General features: G+C 40.2%; 1 pseudogene; it reads left to right on the top strand.

Moving 5' to 3' along the window:
* Nucleotides 1–9721: 9721 nt before the first annotated feature.
* LOC112933265 (mitochondrial amidoxime reducing component 2 pseudogene) lies at nucleotides 9722–11638 on the top strand (annotated as a pseudogene).
* Nucleotides 11639–11878: the final 240 nt, after the last annotated feature.

The raw sequence follows: 11878 nt of genomic DNA on the forward strand, positions 1-11878 counted from the left end.
CTCTGTCAGGCTCTTACCCCCCACCTCTCATGTACAAGTTCATTACAACTCCATGACCTCAGAGAGGAGTTTGCCTTCTGGCTTAAATTTTTTTCAGAACAGGGCATTTCTATGTTGATAGGAGTAAAATAGAAGCAACCAGAAGAGAATCACAGACTCCCGCTACATCTACCCAGCTATCATCAGTGTGTCCATCTATGCTGCCTGTTAACTAGATGGACTATCTCTATTGCCTTCTGTGACTAGTCTGTTTGGTTGTTTTCTATATCCCCTTCCCTACCTAGGGAAATCTTTTTAGCAATTCTTTCCTCTTGTACATCATCAAAATTTTTCCATCTGTTGAATCCACTCCAGTTAGCCTCTCAATCACAGTACTGCACTGAAACTACTATCGCCAAGTCACCAGTGACCTTCACCTTATTAAATCTAATAGCCATTCTCTGCCCTCATTGTACCTGCCTTATTAGCAGAGGGCACATTCCAGTTGATAACTGTTCACCAACAGTGCTACCAGAGTATTGTAATACCGATAGCTATCATCCAGGTGCGTGCACTTGCGTGCATGCTCTCTACACACATACATTCCGGGGTTTACATATATTTGGAATTCCACAATCCTGTACTTCTGTGCTAAGTCATTCAGGAGACAGTGACAGAAGTCTTAGACAGAATTGTTGTCTTAATACCTTGGAGTTGCAGTACTGAAACTGCTATTCATTTTATTCTTTAGGTTGATTTTATTGATAGATTCTTCTGTTAATTTAAATTCCATACATTTTCTTAATCATTAAAATTGATTATTGAAGGATACATTATATCCTTAACCTGTGTTTTTTCATTTACTAGACTTTCCTCTTCTTTTGTTACTGTTGGTTGGTTGGATCTTTTTTTTTTTTTTTTTTTTTTTTTTGTAGATTTTATTTATTTTATCATGAGAGACACACAGAGAGAGAAAGAGAGAGGTAGAGACACAGGCAGAGGGAGAAGCAGGCCCCATCGCAGGGAACCTGATGTGGGACTCAATCCCGGGACTCCAGGATCACGCCCTGGGCCAAAGCAGGCACTAAACCGCTGAGCCACCCAGGGATCCCCATGGTTGGTTGGATCTAAGTCAAACATTTATTTGTCTGATTGTGAAAAACAGAATTTGGATTCTCCTACCTCTGTGGTCAAAATCCTGTGCAGAGTAAAATGCTAATGTGTCCCAGAGACCAGCAAGGTTTGTTATTCTTCATTTGGAGGCATTGATAGCCTTGATAACAGAGGAGGTTCCACTGCCTGTGATAAGCTAGGTCCTGCATTTCTGCAGCCTCATTCCCTTCCCTCCCTCAGCCCACCAAGGCTGTCCTGGCCTGTCCTTCAGAGGTCTCCATGTGCTGCACACAACTCCTTCTGGTGAACAGTTTGTATTAGTTTCTCAAGTACAGTGCCTGTCCTAGGATCCCACATTCTATTCCCCTACTAGGAGGAAGTAGCACCTTTTTTGCAGTTAAAATAACAATAGTTTCTCCTTATCCATGTTCTAAGACACCCCCCCCCCCAACACCCCATGCCTGAACTGTGGACAGTACTGAACCATATATATACTATGTTTTTTCCTACACATATATATCTATGATAAAGTTTAATTTATAAATCAGGCGCAGTATGAAGTTAACAACAATAATTAATAATAAAACAATAATTATAACAATGTACTATAATAAAAGTTACATGAATGCATGGTCTCTCTCAAGATCTCTTATTGTTTTATACTCACCCTTGTTGTGATGATAGGAGATGATAAAAATAACCATGGGATAATTTGAAATGACGTGAGTGATGTAGGCATTGTGATGTACAGTTAGGCTACTATTGACTTGACAGTGCATCAGAAGGAGGATCATCTGCTTCCAGACTGTGGTTGACTTTAGGTAAACCAAAGAAAGTGAAAATGGGGATGTTTGCAACTATAGACACAGAGGGTGATCTATGATTCTGTTTCTCTCCCACTGTACCGTCAACCCTGTAGGGTTCGAGACCTGGGCCAGTTTACTCACCATTGTATCCTCAGAGCACTCTACAAAGAACATAGTAGGTCCTCAATAAGTATATATATTTAACTGAGTGGCAGCTTCATCAGCTCCCCTCAATCCAGACCAGAATCTGACTGGAACCATTTCATCTCTTCACCTTAACTGCTGAGAACAGAGATGAGCAAAGTGGAGAGTTAAAAATGGGGAGGGTTAAAAGGGGGGAGGGGTTAAAAATGGAGTTGGGAAAAGCTAAACTTTCAGAAGCTACAGAGGGGAGAAGAGTCTCAGAGACATATATAAGAACAATGCCCTCCCGTGCCAGACCACTGTGATTTAGAAGAACTTAGCTCTGAAGCTTTGTATTAAAATTCCAGTATGTGTGGGGGTGTTTATCCATCTTCTTCCCCATCTAGACTGCAAACATGCTGCTAAAAACTCAGTGATCATGTGACCTAAACCCGAACCCGACTTAAAATATTTTATGCTCCTACTCAGTTCATCATGTCTAACTGGCAACTCCCCCCACTTGCCAGCCCTTGAATCTGCAGCCACACGGACTTTCTCTGCACCCCACTACTTCATATTCCTGTCTCCTGCACACAGCTGATACCTACCGCTAGGTATACTCCCTCACTGTAGTCCCTCCTCCAGTTGACTACTTCCCTCTCCTTCAAATCTGAACCTAGACTCCAGCAGTTGTGGGATTTTTTTTTTTTTTCCCTGACTGCTCCTCATAAGCACAGAAACACACCCAGGCTGCAGGTTATGTGGCCCCCTCTTTCCCTGACAGCATTTAGCACCCTGTAATTTATCTACTTGTTTTCTTGTTCCATGACTGAAGAGCTCCACCTTTACTGAATCCCCAGGGCTCAGTCTAGGACCTCAAAAAACATTTATTGAGTAAGATGAAAATTTTGAATTAACATATATAACAAAATTTACCATTTTATTTTTAAGAGTGTAGTTCTGTGGTATTAAGTATATTCACATTGTTCTACGACCATTCCCTCTAACCAACTCCAAAACTTTTTGATCTTTCCTAATTGAAACTCAATAAATAGTAACTTCCCATTCCTTCTTCCCACCAGCCCCAGGCAACCATTATTCTACTTTTTGTCTCATGAATTTAACTAGATACCTCATAGAAGTGGAATCATCCAGTATTTGACCTTTTGTGGCTGGTTTATTTAATATTCTCAAGGTTAATCCATGTTATATTATAGAATGAATCAAAATTTCCTTTTTAAAGCTGAATGTGTATGTATACCATGTTTTATCAATTCATGTGTCCATCAGTGGGCATTTGGGTTACTTACAACTTTTGTCTGTATTGAATAATGCTGATATAGACATAGGTGTAAAAATAACTCATTTAGGCCCTGCTTTAAATTTTTTTATGTATATATCCAATATCCCCATATCCATATACATATTTTTTATGTATATATCCATATATATATACCAGGATCATCTGGTAATTATGTGTTCAGAATTACTTCACATCAACTGTCCTCTACATCAGCTGCATGAATTCTATTTTCCACCACCAAAACACAAGATTCCAATTTCTCCACATCCTCACCAACATTTATTTTTTGCCCATTTCCCTATTTACTTATTTATTTTTAATTCCTCATTTATTTCTAAAAATGTTATTTATTCATGAAAGACACACAGAGAGAGGCAGAGACATAGGCAGAGAGAGAAGCAGGCATCATGTAGGGAGCATGATGTGGGGACTCGACCTGGGACTCCAGGATCATACCCTGGGCCGAAGGCAGACGCTCAACCGCTGAGCCACCCAGGTGTCCCTTAATTTCTTATTTAAATTCAATTTTTTTAATTTCAATTTTTTAAATTAAATTTGCCAACAAATAGTATAATACCCAATGCTCATCCCATCAAGTGCCCTCCTCAGTGCCCGTCACCCAGCTACCCCATCCCCCTACCCACCTCCCCTTCTGCAACCCTTTGTTTCCCAGAGTTAGGAGTCACTCATGGCTGTCTCCCTCCCTAATTTCCCCCCTCAGTTTCCCTCCTTTCACTTATAATAATAATCCCTTTCACTATTTCTTATATTCCTCGTGAAACCATATGATCATTGTGCTTCTCTCATGGACTTATTTCACTCAGCATAATACCCTGCAGTTCCATCCACATCAAAGAAAACGGTGGGTATTCATCCTTTCTGATGGCTGAGTAATATTCCATTGTATATATAGACCACATCTTTTTTTTTTTTTAAGATTTTATTTATTTATTCATGAGAGACACAGAGACAGAGACAGACAGAGAGAGGCAGAGACACAGGCAGAGGGAGAAGCAGTCTCCACGCAGGGAGCCCGACGTGGGACGTGATCCCGGGCCTCCAGGATCAGGCCCTGGGCTGAAGGCAGCGCCAAACTGCTGAGCCTCCTGGGCTGCCCAACCACATCTTTATTCATTCATCTGTCAAAGGACAATGTGACTCCTTCCACAGTTTGGCTATTGTGGACATTGCTGCTATGAACATTGGGGTGTAGGTGTTGTCACTACATCAGTATTTTTGGGGTAAATACCCAGTAGTACAATTGCTGGGTTATAGGTTAGCTCTATTTTTAACTTCTTGAGGAACCTCCACACTGTTTTCCAGAGTGGCTATACCAGTTTGCATTCCCACCAACAGTGCAAGAAGGTTCCCCTTTATCCACATCCTCTCCAACATTTGTTGTTTCCTGTCTTGTTAATTTTAGCTGTTTTCACTGGTGTGAGGGGGTATCTCATTGTGGTTTTGATTTGTATTTTCCTGATGGCAAGTGATGTGGAGTATTTTTTCATGTGCTTCTTGGCCATGTGTGTGTCTTCTTTGATGAAATTTCTGTTCATGACTTCTGGCCATTGCATGACTGGATTGTTTGTTTCTTGGGTGTTGAGTTTGGTAAGTTCTTTATACTATCTTGGATAGTATATCCAAGATAGTGGATCTTGGATTCCCAACTATTGAAGTCCCAATAGTTCATTTTTTCTTTTGTTTCCCTTACCTCCAGTGATGTGTCTAGTAAGAAGTTGCTGTGGCTGAGGTTAAAGAGGTTGCTGTCCGTGTTCTGTAGGATTTTGGTGGTTTCCTGTGCCACTCCATTTTGATTTATTTTTGTGTATGGTGTAAGAAAGTGGTCCAGTTTCATTCTTCTGAATGTTTCTGTCCAGTTTTCCCACCAGCATTTGTTGAAGACTGTCTTTTTAAAATTAGGTATTCTTTCAGCTTTGTTGAAAATTAGTTGGACATATAGTTGTGGGTCCATTTCTGAGTCTTCTACTCTATTCCATTGATCTATGTGTGTCTGTTTTTGTGCCAGTACCATACTGTCTTCATGACTACAGCTTTGTACTATAGATGGATGTCTGGAATTGTTATATCGCCAGCTTTGGTTTTCTTTTCAACTTGCTTTGGCTATTCGGGATGTTTTGTGGCTCCATATAAATTTTAGGATTGTTTGTTATAGCTCTGTGAAAAATTCTGGTCATAGTTTTACAGGGATTGTGTTAAATGTGTAGATTACTTAGGGTAATATAGACATTTTAACAATGTTTCTTCTTTCCATCCATGAGCATGGGATGCTTTCTCATTTCTTTGTGTCCTCTTCAATTTCTTGCATGAGTGTTCTTTTTTAAAATTTTTTTTATTTATTTATGAGAGACAGAGACAGAGACCGAAGGAGAGGGAGAAGTGGGTTCCCTGCAGGGAACCCGATGTGGTACCTGATGCCAGGACCCTGGGATCACAACCTGAGCGGAAGGCAGATGCTCAACCACTGAGCCACCCAGGTGTCCTGCTTCTACCAGTGTTCTATAGTTTTTCAGATTCCAGATCTTTTACTTCTTTTGTTATTTTTATTCTTGGTATCTTATGTTTTTTGGTGCGGTTGTAAAAGGGATCAATTCCTTGATTTCTTTTTCTGCTGTTTTGTTTTTGGTATATAGGAATAACAGATTTCTGTACATTGATTTTATATCCTGTGACTTTGCTGAATTCCTGTATAAATGCTAGCAAGTTTTTGGTTTTCTGGCATAGGGTATCATGAAGTATGTGAAGAATGAATGTTTGACTTCTTTCTTGCTGACTTGAGTGCTTTTACTTTTTTTGTTGTCTGATTGCTGGAAGCTAATACTTCCAGTACTATGTTAAATAGTAATGACAAGAGTGGACATCCCTGTCTCGATTCTGACCATAAAGAGAAGCTCTTATTTTTTTCCCCATTGAGGCTGATATTAGTTGTAAGTCTTTCGTATATAGCTTTTATGATGTTGAGGTATGTTCCATCTATCCCTACTCTGTTGAGGTTTTTATTAAGAACAGATGCTGTAGGGATCCCTGGGTGGCGCAGCGGTTTGGCGCCTGCCTTTGGCCCAGGGCGCGATCCTGGAGACCCGGGATCGAATCCCACATCAGGCTCCCGGCGCATGGAGCCTGCTTCTCCCTCCGCCTGTGTCTCTGCCTCTCTCTCTCTCTGTGACTATCATAAATAAATAAAAAATTAAAAAAAAAAAAAAAAAAGAATGGATGTACTCTGCCAAACACTTTCTCTCAAACTATTGACAGGATCATATGGTTCTCATCTTTTCTTTAGTTAATGTGGTGTATCATGTTGATTGATTTGTGGATACTGAACCATTACTGCAGCCCAGAAATTAATCCCACTTGATCATGGTGAGTAATTCTTTTAGTGTACTTTTGGATTCAGTTAGCTAGTATCTTGTTGAGAATTTTTGCATCCATATTCATCAGGGATATTGGTCTGTAGTTCTCTTTAAGTAGTGGAGATATGTCTAGTTTTGGCATCAGGATAATGCTTGTAATTGTAGAATGAGTTTTGGAGTTTTGCTTCCATTTCTATTTTTTGAAACAGTTTGAGAAGAATAGGTATTAATTCTTCTTTAAATGTTTGATAAAATACCCCTGGTAAAAAAGCCATCTGGACCTGGACTGTTGTTTGTTGGGAGATTTTTTTTTTTATATATATTACTGATTCACTTTTTTTTTCTGATAATGGGTTCAAATTTTCTATCTCTTCTTGTTTCAGTTTTGACAGTTTCTGTGTTCCTAGGAATTTGTTTCTTCCAGATTGCTGAGTTTGCTGGCATATAATTTTTCATAATATCCTCTTATCATTGTTTGTATTTCTGTGGTGTTGGCTGTGATCTATTTCATTCATGATTTTATTTATTTGGGTCCTTTCTGTTCTCTTTTTCATAAGTCTGGCTACAGGTTTCTCCATTTTCTTAATTCTTTCAAAGCACCAACCCTTGGTTTCATTGATCTGTTCTACTGTTTCTTTTGTTTCTATATCCTTATTTCTGCTCTAATCTTCATTATTTCCCTTCTTCTGCTTGCCGTAGGCTGTATGTACTGTTCCTTTCTGGTTCCTTAAGGTGTAAGATTAGTATTTGAGATTTTTCTGGCTTTTTGATGTAGGCCTGTATTGCAATATACTTCTCTCTTAGGACCACCTTAGCTGCATCCCAAAGTTTTGGGCTGTTGTGTTTTCATTTTCTTTTGCTTCCATGTATTTAAAAACTTTTTTTCCTCTTTAATTTCCTGGGTAAATAAAAAAATTAAAAAAAAAAATTTCCTGGGTAACTCATTCATTATTTAGTAGGATATTCTTTAACCTCCATATATCTGTAGTCTTCCCAAATTATTATTATTATTATTATTATTATTATTATTATGCTTGACTTCAAGTTTCATAGCATTGTCTGAAAATATGCAGAGAATGATCTCAAGTTTTTGTGTTTATTGAGGACTGGTCAGTGACCCAGTATGTGATCTATTCTGGAAAATGTTCCATGTGCAATTGAAACAAATGTGTATTCTAGTGCTTTAGAATGAAATTCTCTGAATACATCTGTGAAGTCCATCTGGTCCAGTATGTCATTCAAAGCCATTGTTTTCTTGATCTTCTGCTTAGATGATCTATCCATTGCTGTGGGTGGGATGCTAAGGACCCTACTATTATTCTGTTACTATCAGTTGAGTTTTTTTTATGCTTGTTATTAATTGATTTACACATTTGAGTGCTCCAAGTTGAGAGCATTAATATTTACAATCGTTAGATCTTCTTGATGGATAGACTCTTAATTATGATTTAATGCCCTTCATCTCTTGTTACTGTCTTTGGATTAAAAACTACTTTATCTGATAGATATATGGATATTCTGACATTCTTTTGGCATCCGTTAACATATGTGCTCTACCTTATCGTTTTCAATCTGCAGATGTCTTTAGATCAAATTAGTCTCTTGCAGGCAGTATATAGATTAATCTTTTTTTTTTGTATCCATTCTGATACCATATGTTTTCGATTAGAGCATTTAATCTATTTACATTCAGAGTGATTATTTATAGATGAATTTAATGCCATTATGAATTTAATGCCATTGTGTTATCTGTAAAATTGGTGTTTGTGAGTTTTGTTCTCTGCTCCTTTCTAGTCTTTGCTGATTTTGATCTTTTATATGTCCTCATTCAAAGAGTCCCCTTTAATATTTCTTTCAGGGCTTTTTTCATGGTCATGAACTCCTTTAGGTTCTGTTTGTCTGGGAAACTCTATCTCTTCTATTCTGAATGACAGCTTTGCTGGATAGAGTATGCTTGGATGCAGATTTTCCCTATTGACCATGTAGAATATATCCTGCTATTCTCTTCTGGCCTCCCAAGTTTCTGTAGACAGATCTGCTGTGAACCTGATCTGTTTTTCCCTTGTATGTTAAGGATTCCCCCCTCCCCCGCCCCTCTTGTTGCTTTCTGGGTTCTTTCCTTGTATGTGTATCATATGAATTTGACTATGATAGGTCTTGGTGATGGCTGGCTTTTGTGGAATTAAATGGGAATTCTCTATGCTTCTTGGGTTTCACTGTCTGTGTCTTTCTCCAGATTAGGGAAATTTTCAGCTATAATTTGCTCAAAGAAACCTGCTCCTTTTTCTTTCTCTTTTTCGGAGACTCCTGTGTTACAAATAGTTTTATGCTTTAAGGAGTTGCTCAGTTCCCTAGGTGTACATTTACAATCCAGTATTTTATTTTCCTCTTTTTTTTCAGCTTCATTGTTTTTTTTTTTTTCAGCTTCATTGTTTTACATAATTTTAACTTCTATATCAGTGAGTCATTCCTCCGATTCATTCATCCTCATTGTCTTGGCATCCATTCAGGTTTGAGTTAGTTATAGCATTTACATTTTGACCTGACTAGTTTTTTAGTTCTTTTATCTCTGCAATAAGGGGTTCTCTAGTGTTTTCTTTGTTTTTCTCAAGCCCAGCTAGTATCCTTATAATTAATTGTTTTAAAATCTAGTTTAGATATGTTACTTATAACTGTATTGATTAAATCCCTAGCCATTACTTCTTCCTGTTCTGTTTTTTGGGGTGAATTCCTCTAAATTACCATTTTGTCTGGGTTATTGTGTTTTGGTTTTTTTTGTTTGTTTGTTTTTGATGGTAAAGCCTGTTTTATTCCTGCTCCTGAGAGTAATGGCTGTATTGAGACTTGTCAAAGGGAAAAAAGGAAGCTAGAGCCTAGGCATATTTTGGTGTGCTTGTCAAAACAAGCTAGATCATAAAAAAATAAAATAAAAGGCGGGCCGCAGGGAGCGCAGGGCCAGCCCCGAGCCGCCGTGCCCCCGCCCGCCCTCCGCGCGCCCCCCCGCGCCCCCGCGCCCCCGCGCCCCCGCCGGAGCTGCAGGCCTCGCGCCCCGCGCGCGCTGGGCCATGGGCGCCGCCGGCTCGTGGGCCCCGCGCCGCCTCGGCCTCCCCGCGCCCTCCCGGCCCGCCTGGCTCGCGGGGGCGGCGCTCGGCCTGGCCGCCGCGGCGCTGGGGACGGTGGCCTGGCGCCGCGCGCGGTCCCGGCGGCGCGGGCGGCTGCGGCAGGTGGGCACCGTGGCGCAGCTCTGGATCTACCCGGTCAAGTCGTGCAAGGGCGTGCGGGTGAGCGCGGCGGAGTGCACGGCCCTGGGGCTGCGCTGCGGACACCTGCGGGACAGGTTTTGGCTGGTGATTAAGGAAGATGGGCACATGGTCACCGCCCGGCAGGAGCCTCGCCTGGTGCTGGTGTCCATCACCTGTGAGGGCGAGTGCCTGATGCTCAAGGCTCCGGGAATGGACCAGCTGGTTTTGCCGAGCAAGCTGCCTCCCTCAAACAAGGTCCACGATTGCAGGCTGTTCGGCATGGACATTAAGGGCAGGGACTGTGGCGACGAGGCAGCGCAGTGGTTCACCAGCTTCTTGAAAACAGAAGCTTTCAGGCTGGTTCAGTTTGAGAAGCACATGAAGGGAAGACCGTCGAAGGAAATTTTCTCTCCTGTGGTACCGAATTACCAGGTGGCCTACCCAGACTGCAGCCCCATCATGATCCTCTCCGAAGCCTCCCTGGCGGATCTGAATACCAGGCTGGAGAAGAAAGTTAAAATGGACCAGTTCAGACCCAATATCGTGGTGACAGGCGGTGATGCTTTCGAGGAGGACACCTGGGATGAGCTCCTCATTGGCAACGTAGAAATGAAAAAGGTTTTGTCTTGCCCCAGGTGCATCTTGACCACCGTAGACCCAGATACTGGAATCATAGACAGGAAGGAGCCCCTGGAAACCCTGAAGAGTTACCGCCTGTGTGATCCTTCGGAGAAGCAAATATACAAGTCGTCCCCACTCTTTGGGATCTATTATTCAGTGGAGAAAATTGGGAGCTTGCAAGTTGGTGACCCGGTGTATCGGATGGTTCCATGACGTGGTATGGTTTCAGCGTCCGGGAGGCTTTCATTAGGACTTTTGCCGAAAGCAGCAACACCAACCACCTCGGCGCCGCCTTGCTAACCAGCCTTTGGCCATCTTCACCCCAGAAATGAATCTCTGTTTTTAATTTTTTGAAATTACTCATGCTCCCAGTTAATGTAGAGAATTAGAGGTGATCCAGAAATAAGAAGGTATATAGATTTTAGATAATGAGAACTTTTGAAATAAAACTGCCTATGAAATTGTGAATGTTACTACACCGATCATACTTCTCAACGCCTGATGTTAATGTTGATGAGTAAAGAAAGCTTAAATAATCAGTTAAAAAGCTGCAAAATTTTTCTGACTTTATATTTGATTACCTGTCATTCATGTTTTTAGGGGAAATGGGAAACTAGATTACTGTTTTCTGGTGTGCTTTTTACATGTAAACAGATTCCTGTTGTTGATCTTTACATGACTGTTGAATCCTATAACTTTTTTTTTGCTCGTATGTTTTGGGATCAGGTTATACTTGAGTATGGAAGTTATTTTTTAGATCTTGTTTTTATGTTCGATTAAACTTCTGTTAAGCCATATGAAGTAATCTGTGTGTAACTGCCAGATACGCCAACTGGAATTCCAAGTATGATGAAGAAAAGATGAGATTTTAAAAAGAATGGAATTTTGAGAGCAGGAGGGAGAAGGATGAAAGCACGGGAGCATTTTTTTAAGTGCAAATAATTTTTTTTTTTTTTTTATAACCAAGAGCAATGAGCTATTTTGGTATGACTAAACAAAAATCCTCACTGAAGAAATACATGGATGAATTAACCCACTTCTAATTTTTGTGGTTTCTTTAATATCAATAAATGTGAATCTCAATTGTAAAAAAAAATAAAAAATAAAAAATAAAATAAAATAAAATAAAATAAATAAATAAAATAGATAAAATAATAAAATAAAATATAAAATAAAATAATAAAAAGTAAGCTTGATCCTACTTCCTCTAGAGATGAAGCTTTGCAGCACTCTATAATCAGTAGACTTGGTGAGTGTGAGAAATTTGTACTGGTCTTCTGGGGGTGAGGCCTTCTTGCTGATTCTCAGGTGAACTATCCCTAG

Source organism: Vulpes vulpes, chromosome 11 (assembly GCF_048418805.1).
Source record: "Vulpes vulpes isolate BD-2025 chromosome 11, VulVul3, whole genome shotgun sequence".
Lineage (NCBI taxonomy): Eukaryota > Metazoa > Chordata > Mammalia > Carnivora > Canidae > Vulpes > Vulpes vulpes.